Here is a 23,744-nt window from a genome sequence, read left to right on the forward strand (position 1 = left end):
GAGACATTTGTTTGGTGTGTGTTAATTTAAATTTACTAGACAAAACATTACTTTTTATGTTATCCCCCCCAGGTACCCCTAGACTCAAAAGGGGGCGTAACAGGTAGATTATGCCAAGCAGTGTTTGATACAGGGTGTACTTATTCCTTAATGAAGCAGAGCCAATGGTTGGAAAATTCTCACAAGGGTGAAAAACTGAAATCTTGTGATAGCCAAACAATTGCTCTTGCTGATGGGAAGACCCATAGGGCTTTAGGAAAAGTATAATTATTATACGCATGTCCTTGGAAACATACATCATGGCAGATGATCACTTGGCATTCCACATCATATTGGGTTTGGACTTTTTGAGTAAAACGTCCACCATTTTGAATTTGGGTAATCACACCTATGGCGTCAAAGACCCTTCTGGTTATACCCTCCACCATTTCATTTCCAACCCCAATGAACATCGGGAGAGTAACAGTTCCTCTGTTCATCTTTATATGGCTCTTCCAACTGCGGTTCCAAACCCTGGGTGTCAGATAACACTCCCTACATTTTTAGATCAACCGGTAGAAGTTCGAGACCTACTGCAGAGTTGGCCTAAAGTATGCTCAGGCAAACTGGGGAGGACCACAACTGAAGAGCACCATATCTTCACCACAGATGAGGTACCAGTGAGGTGTAAAGCTTATCGGGTTTCACCATTCAAGCGTTAAATCATATCAGATCATCTTGATCAAATGCTTAAGGATGGCAAACATTGAGCCTTCTCAGTCAGCCTGGGGGGCACCCGTGGTATTGGTCCCTAAACCAGATAGGTCCATGAGATTTTGTGTCGACTATCGTCTTTTGAACGCCAAAACGAGGGCTGATGCATATCCAATGCCACTGATCCATGAATTACTGGAGTCAATGCACAGGACTGCATTTTCAGCACCCTAGATTTAAAATCTGGGTATCGGCAGGTAGCCATGGCTGAAGACAGCGAAGCAAAAACCACCCTAATCACACCAGTGGGCCTATTTCAATCTAAGTGTATGCCCTTTGGATTAAAAAATGCAGGAGCCACTTTCCAACGCTTAATGGAGAAGGTACTGGGAGAGCTAAGGGGGAGAATTTGTTGTGTTTATATTAATGATGTAATCGCTTTCTTCCCATCAGCCAAACAACATCTCAGGGATTTGCAGGCTGTTTTGGGAAAACTGCGCTCTGCCAACCTGGTGATCAACTTGAAGAAATGTACGTTTTTCCAGAGAGAGTTAAAATTCCTGGGCCATATTGTCTCTGGGGCTGGGGTTCAGGTCGACCCTGATAAATCTAACTTATGGATGCTGTTATGTCACTTGGTTGCCAAGGAGCTAAACTGCCACTCCCAGGACAGAAGGCAGATGTGACAGGAACAGAACAACATTAAGACTTATCTTTTGGTGAGCTGCAATAGTTGGTAGGCTCCAAATAACAGAATCAAATCATCCGTGGAGATCAAAAACAGTAATTTCAATCAATGTGTGGTTTTGATACTCTTTGGAAAGAAGCTATAGCACCAATCCAAATAAGGAGAGGACGAGGGGGAGTTTTAGTGCATATTTAACACATTAAAACACATGCACAGAAAAAAATTTTATTAGTTATTTTTAACTAATAGTATAATTTGAAAAATTATATAAAAAAGATTATTTAAGCTACCTATCCTGAACATGATGAAAGTGGAACATGAGTGCTAGGTGTGCTGACTCCTAATGGTTGTGCTGATTACATTAGTTAGTTACTTATATCATTTTATCTGTTACACAACTAGATCAGTACTCGTTATATTAGTAATTCTAAATTTTTATTGAGCCGTTTTCACTTATTTTTAGTTTGCAGACCTTTAGCTATCCAGCTGGAAGTCTCAATTTGTATTAACGAAATTACAGCTGGTTCCCACCCATGTTCCCTTAGCAGATTTGCTGCTAAGGGAACTGCTCATTTTGTTGATTGATTTGTCTGTTACACCCCAGTCTGATAAAATGGATGTAAAATTAAGACAAGAAAAATAAATGAAATGCCCCAACGACTCAAAAATTCTCACGAAGACTAAAGAAAATAGACAAACGTAACAAATTTACAATGACCAAAACCTGAAAAAGATAAAGTTTAGCTCTGCTACTACCTGATGGTGGGTTCAAACATAAGATGCTGAGTATTTAACTGCTGCCCTGGACATTCTTGTCCAATCAGGAGCTCTGGACAATAAGGCAAAAATTCTGCATACTAATTGAGAAATTAATTAATAATGAATGACAGACTTCCGGAAATGGCAGATAGCTAGAAAGTCACGCTCGACTCTGCTCTCTGAAAAAAACACATTGTCTTTTTGACTGATAGAGTCAAAAAGACGATTTAATCCTTGTGCTGTCCTATAACCCCACCCTTACATTGACGTGTTCTCCCTACCATGACAAAGGTGGATAAAGGTGAAAAGATTTCATGTAATCGATGGACATCAGTGAAGATCACAAATCAAATATGTAATGGATATTTGGTGAGTGGCAGTAACTTTTTAACCAGATATGGTGTTGACAGATTCGAGAGAATTTTGTGTCTCGGTAACGGGTTGCAGGTAGTGGTCCAGATATGATGCATTGCAAGTTTAACTGCTGGAGGTGATGAATGAGGTGTATGAAGTCCGTTTTCAAAGTCTCAGACTGCTGGAACTTAATGTCATTGGTACCTGCGTGGATTATGACGGTTGAGGCAGAGGGGGTTTTACTAGTAAGATAATTATGGATGTCCTTAACCGATGCTCCTGAGATGGAGTGTGTGTGGCACCTCTTAATGTTGATGTGCCATACAATGTGTCACGGTGAGGTGGGCTTGAGAGCCGGTAGGACCCAAATGCAGAGACGGGAGGCCAACGGGTTCAGGACTAGAGGGTTTTAATAACAAAAAGCGCTGCAGAGCAGGATAACAAAAACAAAACAAAAACTCACTGTGGCGTGGCATGGAACATAGAACATGGCATGACGGGACGACGAGGCATGAAGACGTTAACGGACCAGCACAAGAGGAAGGCAGAGACAAGACTTATATACAGACAGGGCAGACAAGACACAGGTGAACATGATCAGGGCAGATGGGGACCAAGGAAGTAAAACTCAAAAACATGACACAACAGGAAACCTTTCAAAATAAAACAGGAAACAGAACCAAACAAGACAGAACAAGAACTAAAACAAAAACCAAGACAAAACAAACTCAAACCATGACACAATGGAGTCTCCCAGTATCAGAACTGGGTGGCACGCTGGTCCAGGGTCCGGTGCGGGGCTCCCATCACTGAAAGCCGGGTTTTGTGAGGCACCAGAATGCCTGACAGACAGCAATCCTGGGTGAAGCTTCGGAAGAGCTTCACCCAGTTTGACGAATGTCTATGGGCCTAATATAGATGATGACAAATTTTTTACAAACCTTTTTCTAACCATTTCTTTACTCCCAGGAAATAATATCAAAAGAGGAGATTGGAATTGTGTATTGGATCCCTCTTTGGATAGATCATCTGGATTTGACCAAACTCATAAAGAAGTAGGAATGCTATCCATAATTCTATAAAGTTATTAAAAATGGTAGATAGCTGGCGCTACACAAGTCCCAAACATATAGAGTATTCTTGTTATTCTAAATCTTATGCCACATATTCTCACATAGATTACTTTTTAATTTCAGCAGAGTTACTAACCAATATAAAACAATGTTTCTTTGACTGTATAACAATATCAGACCATGCCCCATGTAGCATTTTATACTCACATATTAATTTCAAAAGGGATCCACCCAAGTGGTGTCTGAATCTAAAATGCCTTAAGGATGAAAATTTTGTTAAATTTGTAATTTTTTCGGGAAACTCAATCCACCAAAGTGACAAATAGTTATTTAAAGTTATGTCACTAGCCGCCAAAAAAACATTAACCAAGAACTGGGGCACTACCTCAATCCCATCAAAGGAGCAACAAACAGTATCAGGCAATAGCATACAGACTGAGACTGCAAGAGGCACAGTTACACCGAAAGTGTACTACAAAACGGCCCACAATGCACCTAGAATCAACCTCGGTTTGAGTTTGGTTTGAGTTTTGTTTTCATGTAACAAAAACTAATTTTAAAAAGTTATTAAAAAAAAGAATTCAGTATGCAATTTGACCATTCATTTTGAAAAAATACTTTGCAATTTACTAAACAATATAAATGTAGCTTAGTGGAGAAAAATGTAGGTACATGATTATGCCACTAGAGTGTGCTCCCTGCATGGCCAGTTCAGCAAGGAAGTGGTGAACTCTGGAGTAAAGAGGGAGAACAGTTGTACAATACTTTCGATCTCCAGGCAAGGATTTAAGACGGTTGCAACCTGACGTTGAGAACTGCTAACAGACATTGAGAGCCATTAACAGACATTAAAAGGTAAAAAAAAGAGTTATGTTGACTGTAATGTTTGTACAAATTATTAAGTTCTAAGATGTCCAGTGAAACTTGTATTTTAATTTATACAATTGTGTCAATGCAGTTTACGTGTGTTTTATAACAGTGCTCGACGAAGCTAATGTGGCCAATGTCTGACTTTGTCGTCATCCCTGTTACAGTTCGGGCCACAGAGCACATGCTGTAGTTATTTCTGCATATTCTTTTCCTTTTCTTTTACCTTTTTCTCTTTTTTTTATTTACCCTAATTTCTTTATGCTTTCAGAAGATCTGACAGTGACTGGCTGAGAGAAGAATCCCGATGATATAAGAAATTTACAGTTTTTTTTTTTTTTCTTCCTTATTACCAATGTTTATCTAAAATCCTGTGTTACATTTTTGTTTTAGAATAAAGAACCCAAAAGACAGTTCCGTGTCCTGTGCAGGCTTGATTTCGCCAAGCTACATATATAATGACCTTTCAATATATGGTTTACTTTAACCCTTGTGCTATCCGATGACCCCACCCTTACATTGACGTGTTCTCCCTACCAAGACAAAGGTGGATAAAGGCGGAAAGATTTCATGTAATCCATGGACACCAGTGAAGATCACAAATCATTGAAGAAAAAAGGTTTAGCACACTGTCTAGTGGGTCTAGATGACCCAACTCCCAACGTTAAAATGCCTAGGATAGCATAAGGGTTACATTGATTTTAAAGTAACTTAATTAACTATTGCATTGTAAAACGCAAAGCAGCGGAGTCCATTGATAAAGGCGTCTGTAGTCATGTCATCCATCCTTTCTATGTGAACCTCTCTGCAAGATGCTTATACATCTTGCGAGCTTGTTTTGTTAGAAAGGGATAAAAGTAGTCCATTCTGCAGTATGTAAACGGTAGCGATGGGTCCAATTGTTGTAGCGGAAGATCAGCCATTTTATTTTTCGGTGTCTCTCATTAGTTCACGCCACTTTACACATTGATGCACAAATGATGCCACTGCTTTGTTGATGCCTGGAATCCAGAATCTATTTGCTCTGATCTAATTAATTGTTTGTTGTCAGATACATGCATCTATACAATTAAGAAAAACACAATAAGAAACCACAAACCACAACAAGTATGTTTCTTTTTTTTTTCTAGTTTTTTTTTTTCTCTCTCTTTTCTTTTTTTTTAACTTGTCTTGTCCAACAGCTGGGCAGACAGATGAGAACTGAAGCCCTCTTGTGTTGGACATATTTTATTTTAACAATGGGGGGTTATGAATCTTCTGACAAACCAGAGGTATGTCTGAATAAACCCCTTTTGTAATGGAGGCCAAACTTTATTCATTTGAATCATATTTGAGAATCTTTGGTGTTGGACCGGACGGAAAAGGAATGGAGGGAAGAAGAGAGAGGGACGTTAGAGAGGGGGGGGGGGGGGGGGGAGAGGAAGGTGATCATAGGAGGGGGGGGGGGGTAAGACCATAAAGCGGCATAAAGCAACAAGTCACTGGATGTTTATCCTTACGGTGAGGTTCAGAAGTAATACAAATCTCAAAGGGGCGGGGCCTGTCCACACACACACTCAAATGTTATAAACACCCCTGTTAGTTGCAAAAAAAGTCCAAACGTCAACATGTACACAATACAGATAATGTTCACACATGCATACTTATGCCTTCAAACCAACTAGTGTGAAATTATATTTCATTCAATCACGCAAACTATTAGTGCAAGGGTGAGCTAACACCTGTGCTCAGGTGAGTGTTGTTGTTCTTCTAAAATGGATGGTGGAATGTGAAAAGAAGGAGGGGGAGTGACCAGCAATCCCCACACCAAGACCCCCGCCACAACAGCAGCGGGATGGTGTCAAATTAGCGCCTAAAGTATTGCGCATCAAAACAGTAAAGCCACGCATCAAAACCCCAAATCTGCGAATCAAAATGCATAAATTGAGAACCAAAACCCACAATTTGCAACCAAAAGCCATTCCCCAAAGCACAATCCTATTTCTCAGGTGGCGATTTGTTTTCTCGCCTTTCTGAAATCCTGTTTTTGAGTTACAGTTTTATTTTGAAATTATTTTTTTTGAGTGGCGCTTTTATTTTTTGAGTTGCGCTTTTATTTTTTGCGGTTTTGATTCTAAAACCTGTCGACACGTAAAAACGGTGTCATGTCAGTCAAGGGGAAGGGAGGCGGGACATCCCTGATATCCAGAAGCTCATTGGCTGCCGAATAACACCGAGTCTTACGTCAACAGACCAGTTCAGAATGTGCCGGTACGTTTTTCATGTTTTTCATATCTTTTACTATATTAAACGATCAAATTGTACTTTATTTAACCAGAGGACGCCAGCACAGTCAGATGAGGAGCTCCACCAGTAGCTGCTAGTGAAAAAAGATGTTAGAAAGTTAGATGTAGCATGAAGAACTACCACCAATGTTTTCCTGTGTTAGCATGCTAGCTAGCTTAATGCTAGCGGGGTTTCAAGCTCTTTTCATGACTTTAATGGATTAAACAAAGTCGATTTTTTACTACAGTGTCACGATCGGTCATTTAAACCTGGGAATAATTGCCCGTGGATTGTCACTAGGGTTAATCAAATAGTTTTTTAAGAAGTACATTCATGTATAATTTATAAGGTTTCTCAATATTTCCGTAGGGATACAGATGGTTGGAACAAAAAAGCAACATATTGCTGCTCCCTATTTAAAAAAATAAATAAAAGTAAAATTATGATTCAGAAACACAATTTTTATTTGAGGTACCAGAGCAAATTTCCCACGTGTGGGAAGGGATCAATAAAGTTTTTCTGATTCTGAACTGTATTCCCAAACCATTTTATTCTCAACCTTAAAGATTGCAGGTTCACACAGGAAGTTAACTCTCACAATATGCAGCTACTGAGTATCATTTAAGGTGTGTGTGTGTGTGAGTATATATATATATATACATACACACCACCAGGCTGTTAAAGTAGCGTTTATATTAATACTTTGAAAACAATCCTGTTTTTTTCACTGTTTGGCTAATAAATGGTAGATCTGACAGGTTGATCTTTCCACATAACGCCTGTTCCAAGTCTAACCATGAGTTGGTTTCTGGATTATTTTTGAACCATTTAAAGATGTATTGTAATCTATTCACGGGCGGCCATGGTGCAGCGGTAGGGCGGTCGACCCATGATCATAAGATTGCAGGTTCGATTCCCGCCTTGCACGCCCATGAGTCGAAGTGTCCTTGGGCAAGACACTGAACCCCAGCTTGCCTCTGGTGGTAGGCGGGCGCCTGTGTTTGGCAGCGGAGCCGCCACCAGTGTGTGAATGTGTGAGTGAATGTGTGTGTGACTGGGTGAATGGGTCTGTGACTGTAAAGCGCTTTGTCCTTGTAGGAAGAAAGGCGCTATACAAGTATACGCCATTTACCATTTATTTGCAAGAAAGTATTTGTGGAAGTTAGGTAATTCTAAGCCACCACAGCTTTTTGCAGATTTTAAAGTTTTTAGACTAATTCTTGCAGGTTTATTGAACCATAGAAAGCTTGATATGGATGAGTCTAACGTTTTGGACCATTTTAGTGGCGGTTGTGTGGGGATCATCGAGAATAGATAATTAACTTTGGGTAGGATTTTCATTTTAACCGTGGCTACCTTGCCCATGAGGGACAGAGGTAGGTTGACCCAGCAGGTTAGATCATCCTGTATGCTCTTCAGTATTGGGGTGTGGTTTAGCTGCACCAGTTCTGTTAGTTTGGGGGAAAAATAAATACCTAAATATTTGATAATGCCTGATTTGACTGGTATTGTGAGTCTTTGCACCGCATTACTGTTCAGTGGTAATAAAACAGATTTATGCCACTTAATGGAGTAGTCTGATATGGAGGAAAATTCATTAATGATTGTTGCTGTTTCATTTACAGAACGTGAATTATTTAAAAACAGTAAATGTCATCTGCATAGAGACTAATTTTATGATGGCTGTGTTTGGTTTTAATTCCTTTAATACTCTCATGCTGTCTTATTGTTGCAGCTAGAGGCTCAATAAATATAGCAAAAAGAGAGGGGGAGAGTGGGCAACCCTGTCTGGTTCCTCTTCCGAGAAAAAAACCTGTTGGAAGTCTGTTTATTAGCTCTAACTGATGCATCGGGGTTATGATACAATATTTTAATCCAATTGATGAATGATTCTCCAAAACCAAACCTATGGGGGGCAGCAATAAGGAATTTCCAATTTACTCTGTCAAAAGCTTTTTCAGCATCCATCGATAGTACGGTCATTTCCTGGTTTTTAATGCTGGCAAAGTCTATTATGTTAACGAGTCTGCGGACATTGTCATTCGAGTGTCTTCCTTTGATGAATCTCGTTTGATCGAGGTGAATTATGTGAGGAGTGATTTTTTTCTATTCTCTGTGCTAGTGCTTTGCAGATAATTTTTACATCTGCATTGATTAAAGAAATGGGGCGATAGCTTGAAGGACTAGTGGGATCTTTGTCTGGTTTTAGGAGGAGAATTATGTTGGCAGAGTTCATGTTAGGTGGCATTGATTGGCTTTCCTTGATAAATGTTACCATTTCAAAAAACGTTGGTGCCAGCTGTTCCCAGAACAAGTACGTTTCTTGTGCACAAGGAAGAAAGAACAAGTGTGACGGAAGTCTTCAACCACCCTTCTCTTTCTCAAAGGACTGCTCCTTTCCTTGTTCTTTTATTGAAAATAGAAGTAGGAGGATACAATTTCCAAGCAGAGAAACAAGCTGAAAATGTTATTAGGGGTGTCGTATAATGAACCATTTGGGAGGGTTTTTTTCAGTTTAAACAGCATTCTTTCCTTATAAGCTGAGAACAGTGTGTCGTAAAACCCCCTCATCCTAGCTGGGGGTAAGAAGCAGGCGATAAAACACATAAAACGTTTACTTAAAAGGTAAAAAAAGTCAATTTGAGTTAAAATGTATAAACACATTTAAACAACGATAATAATAATATAATGATAATTTCTTTTACATTTGCCCTTTTCCCTGATGCAGCACTTTGTTGTGAAAATGAGCTATTAACAGTTTTGTAACATGGTGGTTCTTTGGAACTATGACTGTATGTTTCAAAGCACTTGAAAATACCGGTAATGCATTTCTCATCCTTCCTCCCACCTTAAGGAGTCCATCAGTATCAAGAAAAGGATCTATTGTAAAAAGTTTGCTTTTGCAATGAAAGGCCTTTCTATTTCTGAGTGGTTTTATCTTTTCTGCAGAAGCATTGGCTTGTAAGTCCTTTAAAATAACACATTGTGCTTTCTCTCTTTCCTGTACTGTACTGTTTTGTTGCTTTTTTATTTCCTTATCAAACAAATGAATTGAGATATGGCTTGAGTGGCTTTGTACCAAGATAAAAAACTTGATTAGCTTGTCTGATAAATGTTTGTGTTCTGTTTTAAATGAGTTCACTGCTTGTAACTTTTTGACTTCTGGATCACCGAGGGGAATGTCCTTGTCAACTCCACAGGCGGAGGAATCTCCATTTTCAATAGGAAACATGGCCCTTTAAACCACTTTTAGACTATAAAAGGGGTCAGGAAATGTCCTGTAAATTAATGCTTTTTCCCCTTTTTCCAGATAGCATTGAAATGTCAATATCTATCAGTATTTCACAATTTACTCCATGTCATAAGTGTGAGGTATTGGGGCCAGGGCAGCTGTTGTTCTGCTTTTATGTTGTTACTTCCTGCTTCTCACATGTCCCTTCATTTCAGTTGTCTTGAACTTCCCTCCCTCCGGTGTTACCTTTCCCACATTGTGTTCACCTGCCCTCCCTGATGTGCACACCTGTTTGTGATTGTTTAATCTGTCCTCATGTTTATAGTCTGCGTCTCCCCTGTACTTGTTGCCAGATTGTTTTGTGCTTTTCCCAGAGCTACTAGCACCATTGTCTGCAGAGCAATATGGTAATTAAATTTGAACTTTCGTTTGGCAATCCTGCATTTTGTGTCCACACCGAATCGTGACAATAAGAGTGCAATAACCATTTAAAAAGAAGAAAACACAATCGAATTTTGATTTTAGTTATTCCTGTAGTCCTTATTGAACAACAGGTTTTGCATGTTAAAAGTTTAATTTGGACAAGTATAAAACTATTTATAACAATTTCTGGTAACACTTAAATTAAGATTCCTTAACAAGCTTTGTTAACGCATTATAATACAATTTTTAGGGTGTCAGTAAGAAATGTATTAGTACAATAAGTCTAATAAGGTTGATTTAATTACTTAGTTAACACATTTACAAGCATTATTATTAGGATGTTTAAGATGCTAACGATTTGTTTATTGGCATTGTAGACGCCTAACAAATGTGTCAGTGTTAACCTTTGTGTTCTCCTAAGCACTTTAACATTGGGAGCTGGGTCATCTAGACCCCACAAGACAGTGCCTAATCCTTTTTTCTTCAATGATTTGTGATCTTCACTGGTGTCCATGGATTACATAAAATCCTCTTCACCTTTATCCACCTTTGTCATGGTAGGGATAACACGTCAATGTAAGGGTGGGGTCATAGGACAGCACAACGGTTAATAAGCTTAATAAGATTTATTAAAATCCAAAGTCAGACCATTGTCTTCAAAGTCCGTATTACTAAACTGCTTATAAGCTTAACAAATGTATTAATTAACTTTGTTAACAGTTCATTAAATGTTTAGCAGCACCTCATCTAAAGTGTGGAACGCTTTTACCACAAACAACCACAAAAAAACACAATTGATTCTGTACTGGTCGGTCGTTAGCGTGTTAGCTTTAGCATGGCTCGTAGGGTTGTTGCCTTCGGTTGTCAAAAATTACTGGCTTGTGCAACTTTCCAGTGGACTTAGAAGCAAGACAACAGTGGTTGAATGCAGTTGACATTGAATCCAACAAACTGTCTCCTGGCAATGGGATTTGCAAAGAATATTTCTCTGAGGATAGTTTGTTAATACTTTATCCTTGTTCTTATGGAGTCCTATACTGTTCATAATTAAATAAATAAATATTTAATTAAATAAATAAATATGACGTCATGCAAGTACACAATCAAACAATAAATCTCTCATAAATATATAAAAAGATCATGAAAGTGTGAAAAACCTGCAAACACATTTTAAATTAGCTATATTCAATATATTTCATTTTGCTTTAAAAACCTGTTCATTATTTTAAAACAGCATTTTAGAATATTCATTTTTAATCATGTTGAATATTAATATAATTCTGTCTTTTTTCAGAACCTTGGATTTCAAAATCAATATTTTCCAAAGTAGCTTTGTTTTTATTTCATGTTGCTGTTTTTCAGAAGGACTTATTTATTTCATGAAGAGCTTTTTCAGGAGACTGAGTCTATCTGTCAATCAGTGAAAGTGGGCGGGATCTAAACGCTCATTGGTTCATCCATGGAAATCGACTCATATTCCTTGATACCCGCTCTGTGGTGTGTCAGTCGGAGAGAGATGGCATATTTCAGCGATATCTGCACGGCTTTTCTGACATTATAGATCAAATAGAGACAAACAATTTGTCTGCTGCAGAAGATACAAACATTGACGACTCTGTTTTTGTAGTTTGAGGGTTTGTGTGGACCAAACCACAGAGGAGCTCCGGTCGTCCACATCTTGAAGTCCCCCGTTGAAACACTCCTCATTCTTACGCCATTCACTCAGAGCTCACATCGTGCCTTTTGTCGGCTTGCAGGAGCCAAGCTGGCGGACCAACAGAGTCAGACCAGGCAGCTTCGCAAAGCGGAACAAGTTTGCTCAGGCCTCCTGAACCTTATGATATTTTTCTATTTTCATTAAAACAATGATAATAACCAGGTCCTCTGATGACGTTTCAGACCGTGGTCGGAAAACGCAGCGGAGATCCGGGGTTTGATTTGGGGTTCACTTCCCAGTTCGGACGCCTCCAGAGCGGGTTAATAAAAGAACCAGTCTCTATACTTGGAGGAAACCTCTTTTTATTATTACTCTTATGGCTAACAAAGCAACAGACCCTTAAGTTGCGCTCACACACACACTCTTGCGCTGGCCGCTCTGATTTACACGTAATTTAAGACGTAGTTTGACTGCAGGAGCTGAAGCAGAGACTCTCTGGGATGATCTCATGAACTCAAACATGGAAACATTGTTGTCATGGGGAGCTATTCAAAATAAATAAACCCGATCTCTTAAAATTCTCCATGTGCATTATGCATCCATGCATTGTTACTGAGATAAGCACAGGCAACCGCTCCATGTGGCTATCAGGCTCAAAACATTAGCTGGTAGCTCCTCCCACATGCGGCATGGTGCGATCACAGAACTCCAGTTCATAGAAGCGTAGTGGAACTCCAACAGCCACCCAGCCTAACTTAGGCCACTACTAGATGTTCATGAGAAGATGAAAATTTCCGAACCGACCACAAAATCACCCGAATTATGCATACTCGCCCAATGCCACTTTTATCCGCAAATTTAGAACCAAAACTGCCCAATTTCTGGTACCACTGTGGATGTGTTGAGTTGCATACTCCCCCTAGTGTTGAGGGGTGTGCATTGCGCCGTCACGTTCACTGAAGCGACTTCAATTGATGTAGTTAGGGTGCAGCTGCTCATGTCTGAGTACAGGAGCAGCCAATCACAAAAGTGTCTCCGCCTTGTCTTGTTTGATTGACAGACAGACTCAGTCTGCTGAAAAAGCTTTTCATGAAATAAATAAGTCATTGTGAAAAACAGCAACATGAAATAAAAACAAAGCTACTTTGGAAAATATTGATTTTGAAATCCAAGGTTCTGAAAAAAGACATAATTATAATAATATTCCACATTGTGAAGAATAGTTAGAAACTGCCTTTAACTTTTATTACACTAATGGTTTAAACTTATTTCACTGAGCATGTATTGTCATCTCAAAATTATATTACATTTGAAGAAAGCACAGCCAAACTATTGTTCTAACAGTTTCTTCCCATACTCCCTCTTTTCTGTGCATGTTTTCTGCTGAGCAGGCCTCAGACTTATCTTCACTTTAGCCTTGGAAGTTCTCTCCAGCAGTAACCTGTGGGCGTGATTTTCACACGAGGCCCATCGGACCATCTTCTGAATATGCAAATGCAGGGTTTTTATACCAAAGCCCATCCCTGAGCTCCTTGGTTCGGACTTTGAATGTACCATGTTCATGTCTGTCCCCTTCGTGTTTGTGCGAAGTAAAACCTCCACAAAAGCTAAGTTTTGTCTCTGAGTCATTATTCATTATTTCTGTGTGTAAGAAACTGACGGGGTAACGAACTAAAATTTAATACAGTCCTTTCTAGAAAATCCAGTTTCTTCACATTTGGTCCTTCGAGCTGGCCGGCACGCCTTGGACATCGCTGGAACCCCTGGGGGGGGTTGCCCGAAAACCGAGCTCGGTCTGAGATCACAGCCTCAGCATTGAAACATCCGCCTTCAGGATCGGCGGCCCTCGCCCTTGGGTCCGGTGGTGCCCCCGGTGATGTCGGACCCTCATCAAATAGCGAGGTTCATTGCTTGAAGTGAGTACGCCACACAGAAAGTCTGTCCTCTCTTTACTTGTTAGGGCCTTATGTTGACTGTGTCTGTGTCTTTGTGTGTGCGTGCATCAATGTTGGGGGAAGAATAGAGAAACGGCTGCAGTCCGCTGCGCGAGCACGCTGAACAGAGCACCGCTTGCAGGCTCCGCTTGCAGGCAAGGTGCTGCGCGTGCACGAGTCATCTTGCGCAGACGGGACAAGTGTGGTTCGGTACGCGAGACCGTCATTGTAGCCGCCTTCCTTCCGCGGAGGAATGGCAGAATAGGGATGGAAGTGTAGGCATAAGTGTAGGGAAATAAGTCCTCCAGGGAAGGAGAAGAAGTGTAGGGACGTCAGTGTAGGCCGGAAGTGTAGGCATAAGTGTAGGTGCAGCCGCGGCGAGTGAAGCCGAAGTAATAGAGCCTTGGGATGGCTGAGTATGATTTTTGAAGACGAAACGGAGCTCCGGGGAAAATGTGCGTGTGTAACGCTTGTATGTCTCTCTGTCTGTGTCTGAGTGTGCCCTTTTTTCGACAGCCCCTGTGGTGTGTGCTCATTTTAATTAATGCCTCGTTTTAAAACAAAATAGTGACTCAGTTGACAAATAATTAGGTTTCTTTTCTGATTCTCCAAGCTTTTTCTGCTGATTAGATTCAGCGCTGGAGAATCCATAAAACGGGTTACTTGGGTGGGAACTCTGGTTTGTGATCGAAATTGAGAAGCTGGTTCTCAGGACAGCCACATCCGCAAGGGATTTAGCTCTTGTAGAAGCCTGGTGTGGTCTATGAATTCCTGAGAACGTTGTGGCTGATCGTCGATCAAAAACCTCAAAAAGATGGGTGGGACTCATTCACAAAATCTCACTAAAAAGAAAGACGGCACATTGCTCAGGTCCAGAAAACTTTTCATAAAGTTTGGAAGTATGTGGAAAGTCAGGATCAGACATTAATCAAGTATTTGGATAAATGGGTTAAAGATTATGGATTTCATGGAAAGTTAAGCAGATCAAAGTGCAGGACAGAGCAGAAGGAGAGGGAGCAGCTTCACAGATCAGAGTGCGCGTGCCCGAGCCTGCAGACAGGCTGATGAGAACTCGCAGAAAGGAGGGGTGATTTCTCCATTGTAAGCAGATGTAACGACTTTCTATGCTCTCAGAATAAAAATAGGTCGTGTTTTAGTGTGTATTTTTTGGGGGTATTTTAGTGTTTAGGACATGGACTAGGGTAGATGTTCAGAAAAAGTTATAGAAAGTATCATTTATTCCAAAGCAGACGTGGATCAGTTTGTGCAGGACACACCTCCCTCTTGAATAAACATGATCAGACTCAGATGGCTGGTGCCGCCTTTCTTTTTTTAGTTCACTCTCCCTGCTCATAAAAAGTTTGATTGCAGCCTTCTGACCCCACTAATCAGGTCCCTGCATTTCTGCTTGTAAATCAGGATTGACCCCTTAAAAGCATTCCTGAGGATCTCTGGTTCACTAACTCGTCCTTACATTTTTTTTTAATGGACATGTCTGCTAATCTTTCTAAGTTTCAACTCTCAAGACAATAAGTGCAGTAAGACTAAACTCCAGCTGGCCTAAGCACAGGTTAAATTTTTTGGGACATTTAGTTTCTGTTTCTAGCACAATTATTTCTCTCCCCGGACCTCACCACCTTATCTGATCAGCCCCCTCCCTCACTCACTTGCTGTAAGCTGCAGCTGTTTGCGTTGCTGATAGTTGAAACAATGTCACCTGTGATTCTCTTGTGCGAATTCTCCAGAATCACCTGCAGTATGCTCCACTCCCTTTCGTCCAAGCATTACCATTAGTCAAACTGTTATCAGCCTGTTCATGCTGCTGTTGAAATGAGACGCAGTTCTTGTCTGTTTCACTTTCAATGTGTTTTTTCACAATTTTTATTTTTTAATTTTCATTTATTTTATTTATTTTTTCCTGATTTTTTCTTTCTACTCTCATGCCTGGGCTCTACTGACATCATTGATGATTTACATGATTGTTTGAAGAAAGCTGTGAGAACAAAGGAACGCATTGAGTCTGCCTCCAGCTCTCTCCTCCCCACAGACTCTGCATCCCGACCAGAAGGCCCCTGTCGGTGACCTGCTTTACCCTGAAGACCATTTAACGGACTGATTGGTCACACCTGAGGTGGACGGGACCCTTCAAGGTTCTCCTCACCATGCCAACCGCAGTACACATTGCTGAACGACCCTCCTGGATTCACGTAAGCCACTGTAAATTGCTGAGAGCCTATGAGACTGACATTTTGAGACGCACCCCTGGTTGAAGTCCAACTACGAAGCTGCCGCAGTGAAGCTGATGTATTTCCTCTAGCGCTCCTCTCTTCCAGCTACAGTGAGCTTCGAACCAGCTAACATGGGTCCAACTGTTCCTCGTGGTTTCATCTTGTAATTTTATTCCCTCTTCCTATGGAGATCGCATTCACATCATCAGCGAGGTCAAGGCCCTCAAATCACAAATTTCTTCTCAGATGACTGACGCCTACTGGTCTGGGTCCCCACTTTATTGGTTTACTTCTGGTGGAGTGTACTGATAAAACTAGTCACTCCGGTCCTCTGTGTGTTGTTTTTCTTTTTTCTATACGTCATCTGTTTGATTCCATGTGTCAAATGAATGATCACTGTCAGGCCGACTCTATCAGCATTATGCCTACAATTAACCTGGTTCGCATCCGCTCGTGGTTGAAACTGGTCTTTAAAGTGTTATCTTTTGTTGTTTTTCTTTTATTGGATTTGCATTTCTTTATTTTCTTTATTTCCTACTGTAGTATGTAACTCTAATTAATGAAATTGTGCCGAGGTTTGGACTGGTGATGCATGCGTATCCTTAGTGATGGCTGCTGAGGGGCGCAGAGCCGTTGATGAGTTTTGCCCTCCCTGACTGCTCACTGAATGTTTCACACAGATGGTATAAGTTTAGCCCTGGAGGTTTTCGCATCAACACTCATGTATCACCTACCACCTCTGATATGCTCATTTATTCACGTTGGTTTTATGTTTTCTTTTGTGTTTACCTGCACTTCTACATTTTTGTTTTCGATGCAGAGCCAATATGCTGCCTATACTGAAAATCTTTGTGAAATGATATATGGTTGATGATGAGAGGAGTTCTGCTGACTATCCATATATAATTTTGATATGACAAACAGGGGGGTATGTGAAGAAAAGTTAGAAACTGCCTTTAACTTTTATTACACTAATGGTTTAAACTTATTTCACTGAGCATGTATTGTCATCTCAAAATTATATTACATTTGAAGAAAGCACAGCCAAACTATTGTTCTAACAGTTTCTTCCCATACTCCCTCTTTTCTGTGCATGTTTTCTGCTGTGCAGGCCTCAGACTTATCTTCACTTTAGCCTTGGAGGTTCTCTCCAGCAGTAACCTGTGGGCGTGATTTTCACACGAGGCCCATCGGACCATCTTCTGAATATGCAAATGCAGGGTTTTTATACCAAAGCCCATCCCTGAGCTCGTTGGTTCGGACTTTGAATGTACCATGTTCATGTCTGTCCCCTTCGTGTTTGTGCGAAGTAAAACCTCCACAAAAGCTAAGTTTTGTCTCTGAGTCATTATTCATTATTTCTGTGTGTAAGAAACTGACGGGGTAACGAACTAAAATTTAATACAGTCCTTTCTAGAAAATCCAGTTTCTTCACACACATGATTAAAATGAATATTTTAAAATGCTGTTTTAAAATAATGAACAGGTTTTTAAAGCAAAATGAAATGTATTGAATAATACAATGGCTTATTTAATGGCTTATTTAAAATATGTTGTTATGTATATAAAGAGAAAGACAACAGGTTGTTGTATGGACATGCGGTTCCTGTGAGCAGTTCAAAATAAAACCTGTTCAAGTGAAGAAGTTAAAGTGCCTCCGTAAACTTCTTCCCTTCAAGTTCAATGCAGTGGTGCTTCAATAATCCAACAGCTTATCGGCCCAGGAGCAACTCGTTGAAGTTTGATGTTTTAGTGTCTATAGAAAGTCACGACGGAGAGCGTGCTGTTACAGCAAACAAGCATCATGGATCAAAGAGGGACAAGTAGGTTGCCTCGACTTATGTTAGACGAAGATGAAAGCAAGAATGACCTTTGGGAAACTGAAGTGCTCGGACATTTGCACCTGTTAGGATTGAAGTAGACTGTTTTGAATGAACAGACGACTGAGGCAGCAGTTGCAGAAATTATTCAACTGTTGGACGATAAAAGCCTGTCATTAATTATGAGGAATGAGTCCGATAATGGAAGAGCTGCACTGACAATTTTGAGAGGCTACTATGCAGGAAGAGGAAAACCCCGCATTGTCAGCCTGTATACCACGCTGACTTCGCTTCAGAAACGGACCGAGGAGACGGTTACTGATTACGTCATCAGAGCTGAGGCCGCCATTACGGAGAAGTTAACTGTAGCAGAGTCAAATAACAATGTGATGATGACAATGGGAAGAACACGTCAAAAGCACATCAAGTCAAACGCACAGAGCAGAGACTACAGCGATGCAGATATTAAATGTTTTAAGTGCGGACTGAAGGGCCACCGAGCAAAAGCATGCAGGAGGAAACGTGGTGCAACCATTGCAGGAGCAGCACACACAATGATACCACCTGTAGACACAAAGACAAACAGGATGGAGCAAGGAAATTCGCAGACGAGAGCGGCAATGGATCTGGAGCTACAGCTACGGATTACGCTTTCCGGATTACTAATGCAGACATCAAAGGCCAGCAGTAACCTGCATGTTGCATTGAGGAGAAGGGCCTGATGGTCGACACTGGAGCTACCTCACACATCATTAATGATGTTGCCAAGTTCACGAGCTTTGATGAGACCTTCAAACCGGAGACGCATGTTGTGGAGTTAGCAGATGGAACGATGTGCCATGGAGTCGCTCAATGAAGAGGAAATGCGGAAGTATTCCTGATAGACAATACAGGTCAACAACACAAAGCAACCCTGAGAGGAGCATTGTTTATTCCATCATATCCTCAAGACATTTTCTCAGTGAATATGGCTACAGCATCAGGAGCGACAGTCACCTTTAAACAAGGGCAGGATGTGTTAATCTACAAAGACGGTACCAACTTTAATATTCATGTGCATGGGAAATTGTATTATTTGCAAGCTTAAGTTGATGACAATGATAAATGTAACACCTGTCACGATATGCAGACATGGCACCAGATCTTAGGCCACTGCAACTATGAGGATATTCTAAGGTTGCAAAATGTGGTAGATGGGATGACTATTAAGGGCAGACAGGATAGCCTGACCACGATTGTGATGTGTGTATTCAGGGGAAATTTACACAAACAGGAAATAGGAATCCTGATAAAAGAGCAACAGCCCCCCTGCAGATGGTACACACAGACTTAGCAGGACCAATAGCAAATGAATCTATTGATGGGTACAAATATGCGCAGTCACTCACTGATGACTACTCCCGCACAGTATTTGTATATTTTTTGAAAGCGAAAAATGATGCACTACACGCAACATAGAAATTTTTGGCCGACATTGCCCCTTTTGGAAAGGTCAAATGCATTCGGTCTGATAACGGCACAGAGTTCACATGCAGGGACTTTCAAACTTTGTTGAGGAAGAATGGTATTAAGCATGAGACATCAGCACCATATTCACCTCATCAGAACGGCACTGCAGAGAGAGGCTGGGGTACTCTTTTTGAGATGGGCAGAGTATGCTAATTGAAAGTAATTCCCTGTTCTGGGTTCCTGCTCCTCTGTCAGTGCAGGTATTGTGGCCGGGGCTTGCTGCATGCACATTCTTCCTGTCGGCTGCTGCAGTTGTGGTGTCCTGTTTTTATTTTACAGCAGTGATTGTCGTAATCCCTCGTCACACAGCGTATCTGCATGTGACAGGAAAGGGCGAAGTGGAACGGAGCGCATCGCTCCCTGCCCCCCCTTTCGGTGCAATCAGCGCTGGACTGTATGGCTACGTTCACACTGCAGGCTGAAACGACCCAATTTCGATTTTTTTGCCCCTATGCGACCCAATTCCGATCTTTTCATGACCGTCTGAATGACACAGATCCGATCTTTTCAAATGCAACCCAGGCCACTTGGTTTTGCCGTCCTGAATCCGAAACGTATCCGATCTTTTCAATTGCGACCGCCGTCTGACCGGCCAGGCCACCTAAATCCGAATCGTACGTCATCGATACGCAACAAACGTCATCATTCTGCGTTGAAATAGGCGGGAACGAGAACGTAAACAGCAACCACGGCGGACGATGCTGCTGAGACCCGTCAGTGGAAGGGAAGCGATGTCCCCGATTGTATTAATATTTGGGGTGACAGCACTATTCAGGCCAAACTCCAGGGCTCTTATCGCAACTGGGCGGTTTTTGAAAAAAAATTAACAGCTAAATGGCCGAGCGAGGTGTTGAACATTTCTCGCGAGTACTTTTTTTTCTTTCTCCCCCTTCCGGACAGTGGTCAGAAGTGCGGGGGACCCAAGGCGGATCCTCCTCCTCCTCCCTGTTCTGACCCTTAGATTCTCCAGGATTCTCCGGAATGGGTTAATAAAGAGTCCATAGCATTTATTCTGGGGGAAACCTACTTTTATTACCGTTGTCCTTCCTCCGTAACACACAATATGAATGCGCGCCCACACTGCCGCCCCCCCATTCTCTCCTGCTGCACGCGCTCTTTTCCTGTCCCTAACACAAGTGCGCGTGGGCCCAATACCTACACTTTCCCATTCCACAACAGTAGTTACAGACGATCCCGGCTCCAAAGCCTTCTTAAAAATGGGAAGATTGTAATTGTGCTGGCTCCTTTGTGAAAATAAATGTATTAATGAAAAAAGAGCTCCGCTGTTGACAACACTGTTGTTGACATCCATGTTAACGTTAGCTACTTCCGCAAACAACGAGTGACGTCATTCGACGCATGCGGGTCAACTCTGGGTCGTTTCACGGTCACACTGTAGATCACAAAAGTTCAGATTTACTTGGAAATGTGAACGGTCTAGCAAACAATTCGGATTTTTTCAAAAAATCGGAATTGAGCATTAAGCCCTGCAGTGTGAACGTAGCCTATGTGTGTGACATGTGCCTCTTCACCCTGCACCCTGGTTGCGGAGGTAATGCCCTGCTGCCCGTCTTCTGGTTTGCCTCCACAGGGTTGTTTGGTGGAACCCACTGCTGCTGGGACATGTTTTTGGTCCTTCTGGGGGAGTGTTTCTGTAGGTGTTCTTCAAGCCCCCCCCCCCCCCCCCCCCCCAGCCGGTCGGTCCTGTTTGAGCTCCAAAGCTTATCTGGAGTGAAACACTGTCTATGCGTGATGTAAAACCAGAGCAGTAGTGGCACACGATCGGAATGAACTGTTTACATGCCCAACGATCGGATCAACAATCGGCATAACCCACCTATCTTGATCGGAAAGAAATTTTGATCCGAACGAGTCTCATCGGGGCAGACTATTCCGAACAGCGTGTTTACATGATGTATTTTTCTTCCGATCAGGCGTTCTTTCCGATTACTTTTGTCCATGTAATATCCTACGTGGGAGAGGAGAAAACCCAGTCACCTTGTCATGGTGCCTCTGTCAGTTCTCCTGTCTCGTTTTTGCATCCTGACTAACGTTTTTCTCCTGCCTCAGGATTCTCTATCACGAGTGTCGCCTGTGTGGAAGCTAAATTCATACTTTCCGTCCACTTCCCTATGTCTTTATTCTGGGTTCCAGCATCTGGGTTTGCCACGCCTACGAACTATGACAGAACAAACTGGCCAAACTCCAGACCCAGCTGACCCGGAATGACTTCGCTACGCTGTCAAACAACAAAGTATCACTCTGGGACGCCAAGCCGACGCCTTATCCCAAATAGCGTCCGTCCAACAAGAACTCTTCCGACGCCTGGATGGTATGATACAAACTTTAATGGATTTAACCGGACAAATGTCTAATTCTGCCACCACAGCTTCGCCTTCTACTTCCGGCAATACCTCCACTACCCCTTCCGCCATGAGCCTGGAAAACTTCCGCCTGAGCCCTTATTCGGCGACGTCGAAGCATGCAGCGGTTTTCTTCTCCAATGCCAACTACTGTTTCAACAAGCCCAGAGGTACTACTTTTCGGATCACAGTAAAATTACACTAATTGTCAACTCCTTGAGAAACAGAGCATTGCAATGGGCCCAAGCACTCCTGGCAATCAGTCCCATATCCCATCTGCCCTTCGACTGTTTTATCGGGGAGTTCCGGCTGGCGTTCGATCAACCCAGAAAACAAGAGGAAGCCACCAGAAAACTTCTGCCGCTGGTTTAGGGGGACAACATCTCTCCCTCACTACACACCGCACTAAACCTGTTCTGTTTATCACCTCCAAAAATCATAGGGACACAGTTCAGTTTTTTGTCAAGCAAACCCCACAGACTCCCGTGGTATTAGGCTTTTCCTGGTTAAAAATACATAATCCTCAGTTTGATTGGGTTTGCCACCGCATTACCAATTGGAGCGATTTTTGTATGGCTAACTGTCTTCAATCCGCCATTCCATCAGTCATCACTACTTCCCCCAACATTTCTAAGGATATAGATCTTTCTAATGTCCCCGTCTGTTATTATGATTTAATACCCGTCTTCAGTAAGACCAAAGCCGGTGCGTTACCTCCTCACAGACCCTACGATTGCTCCATAAATATAGTGGGTGGAGCCACGCTACCTAAGCGAAGATTATTTAATCTATCAGGTCCCGAAAAGGCAGCTATGGAGAAGTACATCCAGGAGGCACTTTCTTTGGGACACATTTGCCCCTCATCGTCACCTGCTGGGGCAGGCTTCTTCTTTGTTTAGAAGAAGGACAAGTCCTCAAGAAATTGTATTGATTATCGTGAACTTAACCAAATTACCATTAAAGATAAATATTCTCTGTCACTCATCTTTTCTATTTCATTCAAGAAGCCCGCATCTTTTCCAAATTAGATCAATGCTTACCATCTTGTTCGCATCAAAGAGAGAGATGAATGGAAAACAGCATTGAACACCCCTTTAGGTCACTATGAGTATCTTGTCATGCCTTTTGGCTTAACCAGTGCTCCGGCTGTGTTTCAACGATTAGTCAATGACGTTCTCAGGGATTTCATAAATCGCTTCATGTTTGTTTACCTGTATGACTATGGAAGCAATTCTGTAGCATGATCAAAAATAAAAGTCAATTCCAGAAATGCTTTTTTATTTTCAAAATGAAGATGCATTTTTTGACTCAAAATTACAAAGAAAAAGCAATCCGCCACACCGCTTTTTCTTTTTCTTCTTCAACACCGCTTATTCTGTCACTTAATTAAAATGATAAAAACATTGATATTGACATTTCATTTTCAAAAGGTTCTCTTGTAAATGAGTAGCAAAATCAATTTAGAAATGTCTAATTTGATAATTAAAATGGATTAACAGAAATGCTTTTTCATTTTCAAAATGTAACTGCATCAAATGACTCAAAATGAAAATGAAAAAGCAATCCTTCAAAATGCTTTTTCATTTTCTTCTATACTATCACTTATTCTGTGACATAATTAAAGTGAAAACGCAATGAAGGAATTGCATTTTCGTTTTCAAATTCAACCCGCAAAATCTGTAGCAAAATTCAATACCAGTGAGCATTTCCAGGAGGCAGGCGTGGCGATGACATCAGTGTTCACTGGGTGTGGCTACATGCTCTGCACGAGCCAAGCATGTCTGATCAGTGCAGCCAGAGTCTTCGTGTTTGTGTGAAGTAAAGGGAAGGGAAGGGTGCTTTGTAACGTTCAACTCTTTGAAGGGCGATTCAGACCTCA

At 41.5% G+C, this 23,744-nt stretch overlaps 2 long non-coding RNA genes across 2 annotated transcripts in view; one reads left to right on the forward strand and one right to left on the reverse strand.

The window, feature by feature from the left end:
- LOC144994548 (uncharacterized) overlaps nucleotides 1-23,744 on the reverse strand; it is a 58,180-nt gene that overhangs the window by 3,376 nt on the left and 31,060 nt on the right. The gene's annotated exons all lie outside the window — the stretch shown is intronic.
- On the forward strand, nucleotides 13,156-17,504 carry LOC111947920 (uncharacterized). The gene is made up of 2 exons (XR_002873879.2): nucleotides 13,156-13,927; nucleotides 15,935-17,504. It is a non-coding gene; the product is annotated as an uncharacterized LOC111947920 (long non-coding RNA).

The sequence above is a fragment of the Oryzias latipes genome, chromosome 9, assembly GCF_053564925.1.
Source record: "Oryzias latipes strain Hd-rR chromosome 9, Olatipes_Hd-rR_3.1".
Classification (NCBI taxonomy): domain Eukaryota; kingdom Metazoa; phylum Chordata; class Actinopteri; order Beloniformes; family Adrianichthyidae; genus Oryzias; species Oryzias latipes.